The sequence below is a fragment of the Hordeum vulgare genome, chromosome 3H (assembly GCF_904849725.1).
Source record: "Hordeum vulgare subsp. vulgare chromosome 3H, MorexV3_pseudomolecules_assembly, whole genome shotgun sequence".
NCBI lineage: Eukaryota > Viridiplantae > Streptophyta > Magnoliopsida > Poales > Poaceae > Hordeum > Hordeum vulgare.
Genome location: NC_058520.1, coordinates 428965855 through 428987820, shown reverse-complemented (window position 1 = coordinate 428987820; position 21966 = coordinate 428965855).

The window sequence follows — 21966 nt, the reverse complement described above, 5'->3', positions numbered from 1 at the left end:
AATCCTGATGGTAACTGAAGTGAAACTGTGCCGACGGTGATTGCATCAACCTTGGAACCATTTCCCACGCGCATCGTCACTTCATGTTTTGCGAGCCTTCATTTATTCTGTTGTTCCTGTTTCGAGTTGCAAATATGAGCAACAGAACCGGTATCGAATACTCAGGCACTACTACGAGAGTTGGTTAAGTACACATCAATAACATGTATATCAAATATACCTGATTTTTCCTTGGTCGCCTTCTTATCAGCCAGATACTTGGGGCAGTTGCGCTTCCAGTGACCTAGTCCCTTTCAATAATAACACTGTGTTTCAGGCTTAGGCCCATCCTTGGGTTTCTTCGTCGAATTGGCAACAGGCTTGCCGCTCTTTTTGGAGTTACCCTTCTTGCCTTTGTCGTTTCTCTTGAAACCAGTGGTCTTATTGACCATCAACACTTGATGCTCTTTCCGGAGTTCTGACTCTCCGACTTTCAGCATCGCAAATAACTCGCCGGGTGACTTGTCCACCCCTTGCATGTTATAGTTCAACACAAATCTCCTGTAGCTTGGTGGTAGTGTGTAACATCCCAAATTTTGGAATGTTAATATAATTATTATATTGTTTGTTTGTTTGCTTGAGTAATTGAAACTTGAGTGAAATTTGAAACTTTTCAAAAGCTTTTGAATGAGAGGGAATAAAATGACTTTCCCCATCTCCGATGAATTCAAATTGAATCTTTTAAAAGCAAAGAGAGAAGATGACATGACTTCTTCAACTATAAAGAATTTGGAACGGAGTTTGCATTTGAATCCTTTCAAAATATTTTCCTTTTGCTTTTCTATATTTTTCTTCCCCAAGAAAATGCCCCGACAAAATTCTTGCACGCAAGAAAGAGCGGAGGAAAATGACCCTCCAAAATGTGAGGCATTTCTGAAATATTTTGAGCCAAAGTTTTATGGAGAAATTAATTGCCAAAAAGAAAATAAAGCCTTAAGGATTTTCCTGAAAAAAACATTTTTAAAAAGTTTTTATTTTGGTTTTGGAAAAATGATAATCAATTAGGAAATATTTTTCTGATCGATTTGGTATATAATACCCCATATAAATTATTTTTATTTGTTTCCTTTTAATTCCTTCTCTTGCTGTTTTTTTAAAAGAAGAAGAAACACAAAAAAAACGGGAGATTTTTGGGGCCAGATCCCCTTGCTGGGAGCCAGAATCCTGGCAAACCATCACGAGCACGCTCTCCCCCACGCACCCCTTTCTTTCTTTCTTTTTTTTATTTTCTTTCCTTTTTTATTCCTTCTTTCTTCTTCCTTCCTTCTTTCTTCCCACGGGACTTTCCTTCCCAGCGCCTCCCTTTTCCTTGGCGTGAGCCCCTGCATCACGGGATTTCTCCTTCCCGATTTTCCCCTCCCCTTCCTTCTCTCGGCCTCCCTCGCCCCCTTTATAAACCGCCATCCCCCTCGCCCCCTCGTCCCCCTCCTCCCCACGCCACAGCACCACCTCGCCCCTGCTCTCGCTACCTCGCAGGAGAGGAGCTCCAGAGAAAAAAAACGCCCCCGCCACCCTGCGCCGCCGCACCTCCCCGCCCCCAACCGGCGCCGCCACAAGCACCCCCTCGTCCACCGCAACTCATTTTTGCCCCTAGCCCAAGCTTTCGCCGCTCCTCGCCACTCCCCTCGCCTCGCCGGAGTTCGGCCGGATAGGAACTCCCCGGGCGCTTCCCCGACCGCCCCGACTCCCCTTCGCTTCGCCGACGACGCCGTTCGACGGAGGAGACTCGCCGCCACCCTCCTCCATCGCACCCCCACCCCCGCCGGCGACCTCCCCACCTCGCCGGAGCAACTACCTCACCGGAGTTCTTCCTCTCTGTCACCCATGGTGAGATTCACGAAATCCCGTATTGCAGTTTTTTCAGAAAATTGCAATCTTAGAAAATTCATATCTATTAGTCTATAACCCCGAATTAGGTGATTATTTTTGCGTTGGATCAAAAACTTTATGTAGTTTCTGTAGATATATAATTTGTCTATGTTTGGATTTATAAAATTTGAATTAGATCAGATTTGATTTAAAGCTTGTTTTGCTTATACCGGGAGTTTAAAAATAGATTTTAAATTAATTCGTTTTTCTACTGTTTCCTATTGATCATATCTTTCAGTAGTTTAAGTTTCAAATTTTTTAAATAATTTTACTTAGGATTTTAAGCAAAACAGATTCTGTTTTAGCCTTTTTTGTTTTCTTGCTATTTCTTTTGTATTAATTGTTCTTAATTTGTTTTTTTTTGTAATTGTGACAAGTTATATTTTGTTTTTGATATTTACCAGTAACTTTTCAACAACACAAAAATTTTATTTTATTTATTCTTATTTGTTTGCATGGAATCAATTCTAGTTCTATACTAACTTGTGAATTGATTGCATTTGCTAGTTTGATTTCCTATTTTGAAAATACTTATAAAATAATATTGTTTTGTAAATTTTACTTCTGTTAGCTTAGTTATTTTATATTTTGTTTTCTGTTATTCTTCTATTTTAGTGTTTTATTTTCAGTTAGAACAAAAACTATATAGTGTTTGATGTAGTAGAAGGCTTCCTAGCTTCTTTGAAGTTTCCTTTGGATTTTATCTGCTCTCTCTTATTGATTTTTGATTGCATCAACTTTTATCGCTGTTTTTTAATTGATTGCTAGAATAATTGCTAGTGTGAGTGCTTATGTGAATACTATGTTTGATTATATAGATTTCATCGGAGAGTGACGAATAGTTCTATCACGTATTTCCCGAGAACGAAAATTCGTCTTCGTCAACATCACGAGGCAAGTCATTTGATCATGTATCACCTATGTTTTATGCATCGTAGTTGTACCATCCTATGCCCAATTGCATGCTGACTAGGTACTTGGAAATTATGGTTACATATTGTAGTATCATGTGGTAGGCACCCAACAACCCCATTACTTGGCCCGGGACGACATATTTCATATTGCTATGCTTGAGTAGACGGGATTCTGGTTGAGAGTTTATCATGAGTGATGCGGGAATAATTTAATAACCAAGACCGGTTAAGTCAAGACTTTTCAAGACCTCGTGATGCAATGCAACTCTGGGTGAAGGACGGTTGATCGGCTCCCTGGAGAAACCAATGGATGACCCGGGATGCTGGAGACGGCCATGACATCCTGCGGAAAGCTTCACCCAGGCTCAAAGAGACGGATGAATATTTTCAAGACCCGAGGCTTACCTGCACAGCCACAAGTCATTATGGGCTCTGGCTTGGTTGGACAAGGCGACGACTCTGGACAGGCGGTGCTAGCAGATGTAGAAGAACGGTAGGATTGGATGGGCACCGACAGGGATTCAGAGGGACCTGTTGAAAGACCATGTTTTGATCATCCGGTCTTCAAACACCCTGAAGTGCGAGGACATACACAGAGGCGATCAAATCTTGTGGGGAACGTGTGCAAAACTCTGCAGAGTACTCAAACCTAATCGATTAGCCGTGTCCACGGTCATGGACAACTTGAGCCAAAGGAACTGAAGTTATCTGAAATTCTCAACACAAATAATAATATTGATGTGGGAATTATTGACAACTCGGGTACGAGAACTGGTTGGCGGAACCATCTCGTTAACAACCAACCTTGTAGTAATATTTTGCTTTTAGCCCCTCTTGTTGTAGGAGAAAACTTGCTTTTTCGCTAAAAAAACTTATATCCCCACCTGCCATATATGCATATAGTATAGATGATTACTTTTCACCTCTCTCTCATGTGACTTTCCGGCATATTCAATATGCTGACCTACACGGCTGCAACGTCTTATGTTGCAGATATTTTTCTTCGACGAGTAAGAGTACGATTTAGGGTTACGGTCTACACTCAACTTGCCGTTGGTGTTTATTGGGACTCCACTCCCTTGACTGCTTCCGCCGAGATATTTAAGGTATATATCAGTTTTACGCTATTTACATGTGATTGCACTTTGATATATACATTGATGTACTGTGTGTGCCAGCATACTGATCCAGGGATGGCACAGATACACAAAGGCTTGACTCGTTTTGAGTCGGGTCGCTACAGAAATGGTATTCAGAGCACATGTTGACTGTAGGACGTGACCCTAGAAACTGGAAACTTCTTAGGAGAGGATCTCTCAAAAATCTTATTTTCGAGAACACCTTTTACTTCAAATCTCTTCTGATTTCATCAAATGTTCTCTCTCACCTCAAATAGTTATGAAATCCCCTTACTCCTTTGTCCACATGAAGGATCAACTGAGTCCCACTTCATAGTAAAGAGGATTTCATCATGCATTTGAAGAATTGAAGCTGCACCAATTGAAGACTCTCAAGACCCGAAGAACTCGAAGACCCTGAAGTGTTCGAATAATTATATGACCATTAGTAGTCCAAACCCCTTTTATATACTCACGTTAGATACGATGATTTGTGAGCCGTCATTGGTGTGTGTTTTCCGACGGCCACAAATAAAACCTATTCTCAAAAATATTATTTGTATTGTGTGTATCTCCCTCCCTCTCTTACATGTCTCATCCCCAAAACCTCAACCCTACCAGATGGAGTATGAAGCTGGACTTGTAGTCTCTGGACCAATGACCCAGCTGGAGGCTGATATATGGATTCAAAACATGGAGAACCACTTCGGGAGCAACTTGATCTCAAGGAAGTATGAAGTGGAACACGCTCTTCAGTACTTTACACAAAGTGATGCAATCTGGTGGAAAATGCATCATGCCATACAAGGATTTAGTGGAGCAGAAAGTTGGGACGAATTCAAGAACATTGTGTTAAGATCCCGACTTATTCAGAAGTGCTATGATAATCCAAAGGAGAGGACTTGTGCATGCAAGATCTATGGAGAAATAGGACACACCCAGGAAGAACACAAGGATGGATGCACTCATTGTGAAGAAAATCACCCAGTTGAAGAGTGCCCAAGTAGTCAGGTGACCTGTTTCCTTTGTGAAGGAACCACGCACTACCCAGCTCAGTGTCACATTTACCCCAAGGTGCAACAGGTTGTCAAGCAGCAGAAAGATGCAGTGAAGGAAACCCTCAAGAAGAAGATTCTAGAAGAACCGGTGATGAACAAAAATATTGAAGACGCTGATGGACAAGGTCTGACCAGATTTTTCTCCAATGCATGCTACTTATGTGGAGAAGAAGGACATTATTCACAGGATTGCACGAAGGGAAGCCAAGAGTATCTGGCAAACTTCCCAACGGAAAAAGTGGAGTTTGATCCACTTGAAATAGAAGAACTGGCCAAAATAAAGGAGTCCAGAAAGAAAAAAAGGTACCCTCGGAAGAGCCAAATCTCTGCAGATATAGACCTGAGTCATGTCAGATGTTACAAGTGTATGGAATTTGGCCACCACAAATACATGTGCTCAGGAAGGAAGCCGGAAACCCAAGGAGCAAAAGCAAACACTAAGACGCCTCGAGACTTGTCAGAACTCATTTGCTTTCGTTGCAAGGAAGCAGGACATTTTGCTACCGATTGTCCACAAAGGAAGAAAGCTAAAAAGGAGTAGTTAAGTTTTGACCGCGACAATTAGTGTAATATGAAGAACTCTTGTTTTTCATGAGATCATGGAGTGAATTTTTTTTTTGTAACAGAAGTCCCTGAGATTGTAATAACATCATGAATAAATGGAATTTATTGTCTCATGATTGCCTATGTTGAAACTGTATGCGTTGTTTCTCTTCGAACAAAGATCTCTGAACAATTATGAGGATACGAGACAATATGGTCTATGCAGGCATGAGTATAATTCATTTTGTGTGGTAGTAATTGGTAAACCCAGAAGATCCACTGAGTAGGAATGTACCATGATTACCAAGGAGACACATACATTCCTCTTAGTACCTATTTACTGACACCTGTAGATGACAACTCTCTACGAGTCATTCCTCAAGGGCCCAGAAACCATCATGACCCTGACTAGTGATCATGATTACCCAAAAATCCTGAAGGACATGATGAAGCACATTCATCCTGAAGGAGATGTAGTCTACAAAGGTTACCCATTTGTGGAAAATGGAGTGGAACTTTGGTACCTAGAAGTACATCTCCACCATGTGAAAGGAGTTTGTCCAAAGACTATGGGGAAATACTTTTTCATTTCACGTGTACCACGAGCAACCTTCTTTGATGCTGTTCGTGAAGCTGCCATGGAAGCCATACGTCAGATTGGAGAAATATTTGAAGCAAGACTCCGTCATACCCAGGAATACCTGAGTGAGGTACGTGCGGAGATGATGGAGATGAAGCTCATGACCACCATGATGAAGCGAAAGATGGATGATTTCAAGGAGCACCTCGGAAAGTTCGAGTGGAACTAAAGTACCTCCAAGAGAGGCAGATGAATAAAGTTGGCAGAAATGCTCGACCATACCGAACAATGTGGATGGAAACATTTGTAATAAATTACTTTTGAGTTAGAATTTTGAAGAAATTAAGGATGTAATAAAGGATTGATTATGAAATGAATATGATTTATGGAAGAAGCTATGATGGATCAGCAAACATTTCCCTAGGAGCATACGAAAACCTGAGAGTTATGAAGTTACGATAGTCGTTTGTTCAGCTTGCAGAATCATTGGATTTATCCGAACTTCGTTCGTGGACAAGAGAACTCTGCAACGCTTGTGAGGATGCCCAAGTGTTAGAATACGAGATTCACTAAGCCTTATACAAGGTAATCATTTCAGTGCGACATGGCTTGGCCACCATGACGACTTACTATTATCATTCTCTTGCTATTCGGAATGGTAAATCTGAGGGACTTACCCATAGTGAGAGACGACGTTCTTTGAAGCTTTTGTTTAAGCCTTAGAATGGTATGATGAAATCCCCATGTACATGGCATTTGTGTCATGCGTAAGAAATTTTACGGTGAGGATGAAACCAAGACCCCTCTCTCTGCAGGATAACCACAAATGGTAGACCACCATGAGGACCATCGATATGTTATTTAGAATTGACCACGAGACTGTCAGTTAAGAAGACCCAGTAAAGGAAGAAGCTTATATCAACAGAAGGACCTTCGTTTTAATGGAAACGTTATGAATATAACGGAAGAGCATCACGAGAGGAGTTAGTATGAAGACTGTGAGGAGTCAGATGCCAAAACCTGAGAGGAATTCTAAAATTTTGACGGACCAGTGATCTTCATTTTAAGTGTGGTAGCATCCCACATTCCCGGAAGTTGGATTTGTTAGAAGATCCCCAAGCCCTAACCTTTCTTTCTAGCCTCTTCGAATCTCGAGGACGAGATTCATTTTAAGTGTGGTAGGTTTGTAACATCCCAAATTTTGGAATGTTAATATAATTATTATATTATTTGTTTGTTTGCTTGAGTGATTGAAACTTGAGTGAAATTTGAAACTTTTCAAAAGCTTTTGAATGAGAGGGAATAAAATGACTTTCCCCATCTCCGATGAATTCAAATTCAATCTTTTAAAAGCAAAGAGAGAAGATGACATGACTTCTTCAACTATAAAGAATTTGGAACGGAGTTTGCATTTGAATCCTTTCAAAACATTTTCCTTTTGCTTTTCTATATTTTTCTTCCCCAATAAAATGCCCCGACAAAATTCTTGCACGCAAGAAAGAGCGGAGGAAAATGACCCTCCAAAATGTGAGGCATTTCTGAAATATTTTGAGCCAAACTTTTATGGAGAAATTAATTGCCAAAAAGAAAATAAAGCCTTAGGGATTTTTCTGAAAAAAAACATTTTTAAAAAGTTTTTATTTTGGTTTTGGAAAAATGATAATCAATTAGGAAATATTTTTCTGATCGATTTGGTATATAATACCCCATATAAATTATTTTTATTTGTTTCCTTTTAATTCCTTCTCTTGCTGTTTTTTTTAAAGAAGAAGAAATACAAAAAAAAGGGAGATTTTTGGGGCCAGATCCCCTCGCTGGGAGCCAGAATCCTGGCAAACCATCACGAGCACGCTCTCCCCCACGCACCCCTTTCTTTCTTTCTTTCTTTTCTTTTCTTTCCTTTTTTTTCTTTCCTTCTTTCCTCTTCCTTCCTTCTTTCTTCCCACGTGACTTTCCTTCCCAGCGCCTCCCCTTTCCTTGGCGTGAGCCCCCTGCATCACGGGATATCCCCTTCCCGATTTCCCCTCCCCTTCCTTCTCTCGGCCTCCCTCGCCCCCTTTATAAACCGCCCTCCCCCTCGCCCCCTCGCCCCCCTCCTCCCCGCGCCGCAGCACCACCTCGCCCCCTGCTCTCGCTACCTCGCACAGGAGGAGCTCCACAGAAAAAAAAGCCCCCGCCACCCTGTGACGTCGCACCTCCCCGCCCCCAACCGACGCCGCCACAAGCACCCCCTCGTCCACCGCAACTCATTTTTGCCCCTAGCCCAAGGTTTCGCCGCTCCTCGCCACTCCCCTCGCCTCGCCGGAGTTCGGCCGGATAGGAACTCCCCGGGCGCTTCCCCGACCGCCCCGACTCCCCTTCGCTTCGCCGACGACGCCGTTCGACGGAGGAGACTCACTGCCACCCTCCTCCATCGCACCCCCACCCCCGCCGGCGACCTCCCCACCTCGCCGGAGCAGCTACCTCGCCGGAGTTCTTCCTCTCTCTCACCCATGGTGAGATTCCCGAAATCCCGTATTGTAGTTTTTTCAGAAAATTGCAACCTTAGAAAATTCATATCTATTAGTCTATAACTCCGAATTAGGTGATTATTTCTGCGTTGGATCACAAATTTTATGTAGTTTCTGTAGATATATAATTTGTCTATGTTTGGATTTATAAAATTTGAATTAGATCAGATTTGATTTAAAGCTTGTTTTGCTTATACCGGGAGTTTAAAAATAGCTTTTAAATTAATTCCTTTTTCTACTGTTTCCTATTGATCATATCTTTCAGTAGTTTAAGTTTCAATTTTTTTAAATAATTTTACTTAGGATTTTAAGCAAAACAGATTCTGTTTTAGCCTTTTTTGTTTTCTTGCTATTTCTTTTGTATTAATTGTTCTTAATTTGTTTTTTTTGTAATTGTGACAAGTTATTTTTTTTTTTTGATATTTACCAGTAACTTTTCCACAACACCAAAATTTTATTTTATTTATTCTTATTTGTTTGCATGGAATCAATTCTAGTTCTATACTAACTTGCGAATTGATTGCATTGCTAGTTTGATTTCCTATTTTGAAAATACTTATAAAATAATATTGTTTTGTAAATTTTACTTCTGTTATCTTAGTTATTTTATATTTTGTTTTCTGTTATTTTTTCTATTTTAGTGTTTTATTTTCAGTTAGAACAAAAACTATATAGTGTTTGATGTAGTAGAAGGCTTCCTAGCTTCTTTGAAGTTTCCTTTGGATTTTATCTCCTCTCTCTTATTGATTTTTGATTGCATCAACTTTTATTGCTGTTTGTTAATTGATTGCTAGAATAATTGCAAGTGTGAGTGCTTATGTGAATACTATGTTTGATTATATAGATTTCATCGGAGAGTGACGAATAGTTCTATCACGTATTTCTCGAGAACGAAAATTCTTCTTCGTCAACATCACCAGGCAAGTCATTTGATCATGTATCACCTATGTTTTATGCATCGTAGTTCTACCATCCTATGCCCAATTGCATGCTGACTAGGTACTTGGAAATTATGGTTACATATTGTAGTATCATGTGGTAGGCACCCAACAACCCCATTACTTGGCCCGGGACGACATATTTCATATTGCTATGCTTGAGTAGACGGGATTCTGGTTGAGAGTTTATCACGAGTGATGCGAGAATAATTTAATAACCAAGACCGGTTAAGTCAAGACTTTTCAAGACCTCGTGATGCAATGCAACTCTGGGTGAAGGACGGTTGATCGGCTCCCTGGAGAAACCAGTGGATGACCCGGGATGCTGGAGACGGCCATGACATCCTGCGGAAAGCTTCACCCAGGCTCAAAGAGACGGACGGATATTTTCAAGACCCGAGGCTTACCTGCACAGCCACAAGTCATTATGGGCTCTGGCTTGGTTGGACAATGCGACGACCCTGGACAGGCGGTGCTAGCAGATGTAGAAGAACGGTAGGATTGGATGGGCACCGACAGGGATTCAGAGGGACCCGTTGAAAGACCATGTTTTGATCATCCGGTCTTCAAACACCCTGAAGTGCGAGGACATACACAGAGGCGATCAAATCTTGTGGGGAACGTGTGCAAAACTCTGCAGAGTACTCAAACCTAATCGATTAGCCGTGTCCACGGTCATGGACAACTTGAGCCAAAGGAACTGAAGTTATCTGAAATTCTCAACACAAATAATAATATTGATGTGGGAATTATTGACAACTCGGGTACGAGAACTGGTTGGCGGAACCATCTCGTTAACAACCAACCTTGTAGTAATATTTTGCTTTTAGCCTCTCTTGTTGTAGGAGAAAACTTGCTTTTTCGCTAAAAAAACTTATATCCCCACCTGCCATATATGCATATAGTATAGATGATTACTTTTCACCTCTCTCTCATGTGACTTTCCGGCATATTCAATATGCTGACCTACACGGCTGCAACGTCTTATGTTGCAGATATTTTTCTTCGACGAGTAAGAGTACGATTTAGGGTTACGGTCTACACTCAACTTGCCGTTGGTGTTTATTGGGACTCCACTCCCTTGACTGCTTCCGCCGAGATATTTAAGGTATATATCAGTTTTACGCTATTTACATGTGATTGCACTTTGATATATACATTGATGTACTGTGTGTGCCAGCATACTGATCCAGGGATGGCACAGATACACAGAGGCTTGACTCGTTTTGAGTCGGGTCGCTACATAGTGATTGAAGAATTCTGTCAGTGATAGCCTCTTGCGGGAGTTCAGTCCCCTTCTGAGCTAGACGGTTTGAGTACCCAAACATTTTGAGCACATGTTCACTGGCAGACGAATTCTCCTCCATCTTGCAAGCATAGAATTTATCGGAGGTTTCATACCTCTCGATCCGGGCGTTCTTCTGAAAGATAAACTTCAACTCCTGGAACATCTCATTTGCTCCATGACGCTCAAAGCGATGTTGAAGTCCCGGCTCTAAGCCATACAAGACTGCACATTGAACTACTGAGTATTCCTCCTTACATGTTAACCAAGCATTCTTAACATCTTGGTCAGCCGTAGCGAGTGGTTCATCTCCTAGAGCAGCATTAAGGACATAATCCTTCTTCCCAGCTTGCAGGAGCAACTTAAGATTACGAGCCCAGTCTACAAAGTTGCTTCCATCATCTTTCAACTTAGCTTTCTCTACAAACGTATTAAAATTCAGGGTGATTGTCGCGTGAGCCATTGATCTACAACACAAATATTTCAAAGTGGACTTAGACTATGTTCAAGATAATTAGAGTTTAACTAATCAAATTACATGCTAGACTCCCACTCAAAAAGTACATCTCTCTAGTCATTTGAGTGGTACATGATCCAAATTCACTAACTCAAGTCCGATCATCACATGAGTTGAGAATAGTTTTAGTGGTAAGCATCTCTATGCTAATTATATCAACTATACGATTCATGCTCGACCTTTCGGTCTCATGTGTTCCGAGGCCATGTCTGCACATGCTAGGCTCGTCAGGCTTAACCCGAGTGTTCCGTTGTGCAACTGTTTTGCACCTGTTGTATATGAATGTTGAGTCTATCACACCCGATCATCATGTGGTGTCTCGAAACGACGAACTGTAGCAACGGTGCACAGTCGGGGAGAACACAATTTCATCTTGAAATTTTAGTGAGAGCTCACCTTATAATGCTACCATCGTTCTAAGCAAAATAAGGTGCATAAAAGGATTAACATCAGATGCAATTCATAAGTGACATGATATGGCCATCATCTTGTGCTTCTTGATCTCCATCACCAAAGCACCGACATGATCTTCTTGTCACCGGCGCCACACCATGATCTCCACCATCATGATCTCCATCAACGTGTCTCCATCGAGGTTGTCGTGTTATCTATGCTATTACTACTAAAGCTACGACCTAGCAATATAGTAAACGCATCTGCAAACACAAACGTTAGTTTAAAGACAACCCTATGGCTCCTGCCAGTTGCCGTAGCATCGACGTGCAAGTCGATATTAACTATTAAAACATGATCATCTCATACATCCAATATATCACATTATGTCATTGGCCATATCATATCACAAGCATACCCTGCAAAAACAAGTTAGACGTCCTCTAATTTGTTGTTGCATGTTTTACGCGGCTGCTATGGGTATCTAGTATGACCGTATCTTACTTACACAAAAACCACAACGGAGATGTGCAAATTGTTATTTAAAGTTGAAGAAACAGGCACCCGCCAGTCATCTTTATGCAACGAGGTTGCATGTCAATCGATGAAACCAGTCTCTCGTAAGCGTACGAGTTATGTCGGTCCGGGCCGCTTTAATCCAACAATACCGCTGAATCGAGAAAAGACTAAGTAGGGAAGCAAATCAAACATCACTGTCCACAAAACCTTTTGTGTTCTACTCGAGATAACATCTACGCATGAACCTAGCTCATGATGCCACTGTTGGGGAATGTTGCATGGGAAACAAAAAATTTCCTACGCACACGAAGACCTATCATGGTGATTGTAACGACTAAGATGCGGTCCTTTCCGATTTAGGGAACGAGGCCCCAAAAAGGAAAGAAGCGCATCTAAGCGTTTCGCAAGCACGATAACATAGCACATACATAATAATAGAATTACAATTAGGGATTCAACTGTCGTCTCATAAATAATATCAGAGTTACATCACACATTTATTCAAACAAGGTAGTTTCGCTACAGACTACATCACATGAGAACAGGCTATGCTACCCTGCATGCTTGCCCACGATCACGACCATGCCTCAGTCTTCTGGATAGTTCACGTACAGGAGGTCGTTCTCCTCATCGTACTGCCACGCCAGCTGCGTGCCGTCGGGATCACCTGTGTCGGATGTACCTGTACCTGTTGGTGTGTTGAAGTAATCTATGAGCCACGGGGACTCAGCAATCTATGACCTCGGTGCCAGAACTAGTCAAGTTATTAGGTAAGGAAGGTTCAGTGTTTAGGTTGCAGCATCCCAAGCATATATGGTGGCTAACTTACGTTGAACAGGTATTGAAGGTGGTCTATACTAGCGATCGATGACTAGCTGATCAAGAAGTGATCCTGAACACCTACTTACGTCAATCATAACCCCACCGTGTTCCCGATCGAAGAGAGGTCTCCGGAGTGTTGGGGAACGTCGCATGGGAAACAAAAAATTTCCTACGCGCACGAAGACCAATCATGGTGATGTCCATCTACGAGAGGGGATGTTCGATCTACATACCCTTGTAGACCGCACAGCAGAAGCGTTAGTGAACGCGGTTGATGTAGTGGAACGTCCTCACGTCCCTCGATCCGCCCCGCGAACCGTCCCACGATCTAGTGCCGAACGGACGGCACCTCCGCGTTCAGCACACGTACAGCTCGACGATGATCTCGGCCTTCTTGATCCAGCAAGAGAGACGGAGAGGTAGATGAGTTCTCCGGCAGCGTGACGGCGCTCCGGAGGTTGGTGGTGATCTTATCTCAACAGGGCTCCGCCCGAGCTCCGCAGAAACGCGATCTAGAGGTGAAACCGTGGAGATATGTGGTCGGGCTGTCGTGGCAAAGTTGTCTCAAATCAGCCCTAAAACCTCCGTATATATAGCGGAGGAGGGGGAGCCTTGCCTTGGGGTCCAAGGACTCCCAAGGGGGTCGACTGAGCCAAGGGGGGCAACCCTCCCCTTCCAAACCGAGTCCAACTAGGTTTGGAAGGAGGAGTCCTTCCCCCTTTTCCACCTCCTCCTTTTTTTTATTTTCTCTTTGATTTTCTTCCTATGGCGCATAGGGCCTTCTTGGGCTGTCCCACCAGCCACTAAGGGCTGGTGCGCCAACCCCAAGGCCTATGGGCTTCCCCGGGGTGGGTTGCCCCCCCCCCCCCAAGTGAACACCCGGAACCCATTCGTCATTCCCGGTACATTCCCGGTAACTCCGAAAACCTTCCAGTAATCAAATGAGGTCATCCTATATATCAATCTTCGTTTCCGGACCATTCCGGAAACCCTCATGACGTCCGTGATCTCATCCAGGACTCCGAACAACATTTAGTAACCAACCATATAACTCAAATACGCATAAAACAAAGTCGAACCTTAAGTGTGCAGACCCTGCGGGTTCGAGAACTATGTAGACCGACCCTTGAGACTCCTCGGTCAATATCCAATAGCGGGACCTGGATGCCCATATTGGATCCTACATATTCTACGAAGATCTTATCGTTTGAACCTCAGTGCCAAGGATTCATATAATCCCGTATGTCATTCCCTTTGTCCTTCGGTATGTTACTTGCCCGAGATTCGATCGTCAGTATCCGCATACCTATTTCAATCTCGTTTACCGGCAAGTCTCTTTACTCGTTCCGTAATACAAGATCCCGCAACTTACGCTAAGTCACATTGCTTGCAAGGCTTGTGTGTGATGTTGTATTACCGAGTGGGCCCCGAGATACCTCTCCGTCACACGGAGTGACAAATCCCAGTCTCGATCCATACTAACTCAACTAATTTCTTCGGAGATACCTGTAGAGCATCTTTATAGTCACCCAGTTACGTTGCAACGTTTGATACACACAAAGCATTCCTCCGGTGTCAGTGAGTTATATGATCTCATGGTCATAGGAACAAATACTTGACACGCAGAAAACAGTAGCAACAAAATGACACGATCAACATGCTACGTCTATTAGTTTGGGTCTAGTCCATCACATGATTCTCCTAATGATGTGATCCCGTTATCAAGTAACAACACTTGCCTATGACCAGGAAACCTTGGCCATCTTTGATCAATGAGCTAGTCAACTAGAGGCTTACTAGGGACAGTGTTTTGTCTATGTATCCACACAAGTATTGTGTTTCCAATCAATACAATTATAGCATGGATAATAAACGATTATCATGAATAAAGAAATATAATAATAACTAATTTATTATTGCCTCTAGGGCATATTTCCAACAGTCTCCCACTTGCACTAGAGTCAATAATCTAGTTCACATCACCATGTGATTCCAACGAATCCAACACCCATATAGTCATGGGGTCTGATCACGTCTTGCTCATGAGAGAGGTTTTAGTCAACGGTTCTGAAATTTTCAGATCCGTGTGTTCTTTACGAATCTTTATGTCATCTTATAGATGCTGCTACTATGTGCTATTCGGAAATACTCCAAATATCTACTCTACTATACGAATCCGTTTCACTACTCATAGTTATTCAGATTAGTGTCAAAGCTTACATCGACGTAACCCTTTACGACGAACTCTTTAACCACCTCCATAATCGAGAAAAAATCCTTAGTCCATCAGTTACTAAGGATAAATTTTGACCGCTGCTAGTGATTCAATCATGGATCACTCTCTGTACCTCTTAACAGACTTGTTGCAAGGCACACATCAGGTGCGGTACTCAGCATGGCATACTTTAGAGTCTACGGCTAAGGCATAGAAGACGACCTTCGTCTATTCTCTTTATTCTGCCGTGGTCGGGTTTTGAGTCTTACTCAAATTCACACCTTACAACGCAACCAAGAACTCCTTCTTTGCTGATCTATTTTGAACTTCTTCAAAACTTGTCAAGGCATGCATCTTGTTGAAACTTCCATTAAGCGCTTTAGATCTATCTCCATAGATCTTTGATGCTCAACGTTCAAGTAGCTTAATCCAGGTATTCCTTTGAAAACTCCTTTCAAACAACCTTGTATGCTTTACAGAAATTCTACATTACTTCTGATCCACAATATGTCAACCACATATACTTATCAGAAATTCTATAGTGCTCCCACTCACTTCTTTGGAAATACAAGCTTCTCATAAACCTTGTACAAACCCAAAATCCTTGATCATCTCATCAAAGTGTATATTCCAACTCCAAGATGCTTGCACCAGTCCATTTAAGGATCGCTGGAGCTTGCATACTTGCTAGTATCTTTAGGATCGACAAAACCTCATGGTTGTATCTCATACAATGTTTGCTCAAGGAAACCGTCGAGGAAACAATGTTTTGACATCCTACATGCAATATTTCATAAATAATGCATCAACTACTAACATAATTCTAACAGACTTTTAGCATCGCTACGAGTGAGAAAGTCTCATCATAGTCAACTGTTTGATCTTGTCGGAAACATCTTTGCGACAAATCGAGCTTTTCTTAATAGTGACTTATCACTATCATCATCTGTCTTCCTTTTAAAGATCCATCTTTACTCAATAGTCCTATGACCATTAAGTAGTTCTTCCAAAGTCTACACTTTGTTTTCATACATGGATCCTCTCTCGGATTTCATGGCTTCCAGCCATTTGTCGGAATCTGGGCCCACCATTGCTTTCTCCATAACTCGTAGGTTCACTGTTGCTCAACGACATGACCTCCAAGACAGGGTTACCGTACCACTCTGTAGTAGTATGCGACCTTGTCAACCTACGAGGCTTGTAGTAACTTGATCCGATGCTCGATGATCACCATCATCAGCTTTCACTTCAATTGGTGCAGGCGCTACAGGAACAACTTCCTGCGCCCTGCTACACACTGGTCGAAGTGATGGTTCAATAACCTCATCAAGTTCTACCACCCTCCCACTCAATTCTTTCGAGAGAAACCTTTCCTCGAGAAAGGATCCGTTTCTAGAAACAAACACTTTGCTTTCGGATCTGAGATAGGAGATGTACCCAACTGTTTTGGATATCCTATGAAGATGCATTTATCCGCTTTGGGTTCGAGCTTATCACACTGAAACTTTTTCACATAAGTGTCGAGACCCCAAACTTTCAAGAAACGACAGTTTAGATTTCTCTAAACCTCAGTCTATACTGTGTCATCTCAACGGAAATACGTGGTGCCCTATTTAAAGTGAATGCGGTTGTCTCTAATTCTTAACCCATAAATGATAGTGGTAATTCGATAAGAGACATCATAGCATGCACCATACCGAATAGTGTGTGGCTATGACGTTTAGACACATCATCACACTATGATGTTCTAGGTGGCATGAACTGCGAAACAATTTCCACATTGTCTTAACAGCGTACCAAAACTCGTAACTCAGATATTCATTTCTATGATCATATCGTAGACGGTTTATCCTCTTGTTACGACGAACTTCACTCCGAAACAGAATTGAACTTTTCAATATTTCAGACTTGTGATTCATTAAGCAAATACTCTAGTATCTACTCAAATCGTCATTGAAGTAAGAACATAATGATATCCACTGCGTGCCTCAACACCCATTGGACTGCATACATCAAAATGTATCACTTCCAACAAGTTACTATCTTATTTCATCTCAATGAAAACAAGGCCTTGCTCATGTGGTATGATTTGCATGTCACTAGTGATTCAAAATCAAGTGAGTATAAAGATCCATCAGCATGGAGCCTCTTCATGCAATTTATACCAACATGACTCAAGCGGTAGTGCCACAAGTAAGTGGTACTATCATCATTACCTCGTATCTTTTGGCACCAATATCATGAACATGTGTAACACTACGATCGAGATTCAATAAACCATTGAAGGTGATTATTCAAGAAAATAGAGTAACCATTATTCTCTTTAAATGAATAATCGTATTGCAATAAACATGATCCAATCATGTTCATGCTTAACGCAAGCACCAAATAACAATTATTTAGGTTTAACACCAATCCCGATGGTAGAGGGAGCGTGCGACGTTTGGTCATATCAACCTTGGAAACACTTCCAACACGTATCGTCACCTCGCCTTTAGCTAGTCTCCGTTTATGTCGTAGCTTTCATTTCGTGTTACTAATCACTTAGCAACCGAACCGGTATCCAATACCCTCATGCTACTAGGAGTACTAATAAAGTACACATCAACATCATGTATATCAAATATACTTCTTTCGACTTTTGCCAGCCTTCTTATCTACCAAGTATCTAGAGTTGCTCCGCCTCAGTGACTGTTCCCCTCATTACAGAAGCACTTAGTCTCGGGTTTGGGTTTAATCTTGGGTCTCTTCATTAGTGCAGCAACTGTTTTTCCGTTTCACGAAGTATCCCTTCTAGCCCTTGCCTTTCTTGAAACTTAGTGGTTTTACAAACCATCAACTATTGATGCTCCTTCTTGATTTCTACTTTCGTAGTGTCAAACATCGCGAATCGCTCAAGGATCATTGTATCTATCCTTGATATGTTATAGTTCATCACGAAGCTCTCACAGCTTGGTGGCAGTAACTTTGGAGAACCATCACTATCTCATCTGGAAGATGAACTCCCACTTGATTCAAGTGATTGTCGTACTCAGACAATCTGAGCACACGCTCAACGATTGAGCTTTTCTCCTTTACTTTTTGGACAAAGAATCTTGTCGGAGGTCTCGTACCTCTCAACAAGGGCACGAGCATGAAATCACAATTTCATCTCTTTAGAACATCACTTATGTTCCGTGACGTTTCAAAACGTCTTCGGTGCCTTGCTTCTAAGCCATTAAGTATTTTGCACTGAACTATCGTGTAGTCATCAGAAACGTGTATGTCGGATGTTCACAGCATCCACAGACGACGCTCGAGGTGCAGCACACCGAGTGGTGCATTAAGGACATAAGCCTTCTGCGCAGCAACGAGGACAATCCTCTTCAAAGTTTGCTACTATCAACTTTCAACTAAATTTTCTCTAGGAACATATAAAAACAGTAGAGCTATAGCGCAAGCTACATCGTAATTCGCAAAGACCATTAGACTATGTTCATGACAATTAGTTCAATTAATCATATTACTTAAGTGTTGGAATTATGCCCTAGAGGCAATAATAAATATAGTTATTATTATAATTCCTGTATCAAGATAATCGTTTAGTATCCATGCTATAATTGTATTGAATGAAGACTCATTTACATGTGTGGATACATAGACAAAACACTGTCCCTAGCAAGCCTCTAGTTGGCTAGCCAGTTGATCAAAGATAGTCAGTGTCTTCTGATTATGAACAAGGTGTTGTTGCTTGATAACTGGATCACGTCATTAGGAGAATCACGTGATGGACTAGACCCAAACTAATAGACGTAGCATGTTGATTGTGTCATTTTGTTGCTACTGTTTTCTGCGTGTCAAGTATTTGTTCCTATGACCATGAGATCATATAACTTGTTGGGGAACGTCGCATGGGAAACAAAAAATTTCCTACGCGCACGAAGACCTATCATGGTGATGTCCATCTACGAGAGGGGATGAGTGATCTACGTACCCTTGTAGATCGTACAGCAGAAGCATTAGTGAACGCGGTTGATGTAGTGGAACGTCCTCACGTCCCTCGATCCGCCCCGTGAACAATCCCGCGATCAGTCCCACGATCTAGTACCGAACGGACGGCACCTCCGCGTTCAGCACACGTACAGCTCGACGATGATCTCGGCCTTCTTGATCCAGCAAGAGAGACGGGGAGGTAGAAGAGTTCTCTGGCAGCGTGACGGCGCTCCGGAGGTTGGTGATGACCTTGTCTCAGCAGGGCTCCGCCCGAGCTCCGCAGAAACGCGATCTAGAGGAAAAACTGTGGAGGTATGTAGTCGGGCTGCCGTGGAAAAGTCGTCTCAAATCAGCCCTAAAACCTCCGTATATATAGGTGGGAGGGAGGGGACCTTGCCAAGGAGCCCCAAGGGGGTCGGCCGAGTCCAAGGGGGGAGGACTCCCCCCCCCCAAACCGAGTTGGACTTGGTTTGGTGGGAGGGAGTCCCCCTTCCTTCCCACCTCCTCCTTTTTTTTCTTTTCTCTTGATTTTTCCTTCTTGGCACATAGAGCCCTTTTGGGCTATCCCACCAGCCCACTAAGGGCTGGTGTGCCACCCTCAAGGCCTATGGGCTTCCCCGGGGTGGGTTGCCCCCCCCCCCCGGTGAACTCCCGGAACCCATTCGTCATTCCCGGTACATTCCCGGTAACTCCGAAAACCTTCCGGTAATCAAATGAGGTCATCCTATATATCAATCTTCGTTTCCGGACTAATCCGGAAACCCTCGTGACGTCCGTGATCTCATCCGGGACTCCGAACAAAATTCGGTAACCAACCATATAACTCAAATACGCATAAAACAACGTCGAACCTTAAGTGTGCAGACCCTGCGGGTTCGAGAACTATGTAGACATGACCCGAGAGACTCCCCGGTCAATATCCAATAGCGGGACCTGGATGCCCATATTGGATCCTACATATTCTACGAAGATATTATCGTTTGAACCTCAGTGCCAAGGATTCATATAATCCCGTATGTCATTCCCTTTGTCCTTCGGTATGTTACTTGCCCGAGATTCGATCGTCAGTATCCGTATACCTATTTCAATCTCGTTTACCGGCAAGTCTCTTTACTCGTTCCGTAATACAAGATCCCGCAACTTACACTTAGTTACATTGCTTGCAAGGCTTGTGTGTGATGTTGTATTACCGAGTGGGCCCCGAGATACCTCTCCGTCACACGGAGTGACAAATCCCAGTCTTGATCCATACTAACTCAACTAACACCTTCGGAGACACCTGTAGAGCATCTTTATAGTCACCCAGTTACGTTGCGACGTTTGATACACACAAAGTATTCCTCCGGTGTCAGTGAGTTATATGATCTCATGGTCATAGGAATAAATACTTGACACGCAGAAAACAGTAGCAACAAAATGACACGATCAACATGCTACGTCTATTAGTTTGGGTCTAGTCCATCACGTGATTCTCCTAATGACGTGATCCAGTTATCAAGCAACAACACCTTGTTCATAATCAGAAGACACTGACTATCTTTGATCAACTGGCTAGCCAACTAGAGGCTTGCTAGGGACGGTGTTTTGTCTATGTATCCACACATGTAAATGAGTCTTCATTCAATACAATTATAGCATGGATAATAAACGATTATCTTGATACAGGAATTATAATAATAACTATATTTATTATTGCCTCTAGGGCATAATTCCAACAGTCTCCCACTTGCACTAGAGTCAATAATCTAGCCCTCACATCACCATGTGAATTACATTGTAATAAATCTAACACCCATACAGTTCTGGTGTTGATCATGCTTTGGCCGTGGAAGAGGTTTAGTCAGCGGGTCCGCTACATTCAGATCCGTGTGCACTTTGCATATATTCGCGTCCTCTCCCTCGACGTAGTCGCGGATGAGGGTGAAGCGTCGTTTGATGTGTCTGGTCTTCTTGTGAAACCGTGGTTCCTTTGCTAAGGCAATGGCACCAGTGTTGTCACAGAACAAGGTTATTGGATTTAGTGCGCTTGGCACCACTCCAAGATCCGTCATGAATTGCTTCATCCAGACACCCTCCTTAGCCGCCTCCGAGGCAGCCATGTACTCCGCTTCACATGTAGAATCTGCTACGATGCTTTGCTTGGAACTGCACCAGCTTACTGCACCCCCATTAAGAATAAATACGTATCCGGTTTGCGACTTAGAGTCGTCCGGATCTGTGTCAAAGCTTGCATCGACGTAACCTTTTACGGCGAGCTCTTCGTCACCTCCATACACGAGAAACATCTCCTTAGTCCTTTTTAGGTACTTCAGGATATTCTTGACCGCTGTCCAGTGATCCACTCCTGGATTACTCTGGAACCTACCTGCCATACTTATGGCCAGGCTAACATCCGGTCTAGTGCACAGCATCGCATACATGATAGAACCTATGGCTGAAGCATAGGGGACGGAGCGCATATGCTCTCTATCTTCATCAGTTGCTGGGCACTGAGTCTTACTCAATCTCGTACCTTGTAGAACTGGCAAGAACCCTTTCTTGGACTGTTCCATTTTGAACCTCTTCAAAACTTTATCAAGGTATGTGCTTTGTGAAAGTCCTATCAGGCGTTTTGATCTATCCCTATAGATCTTAATGCCTAGAATGTAAGCAGCTTCTCCTAGGTCCTTCATAG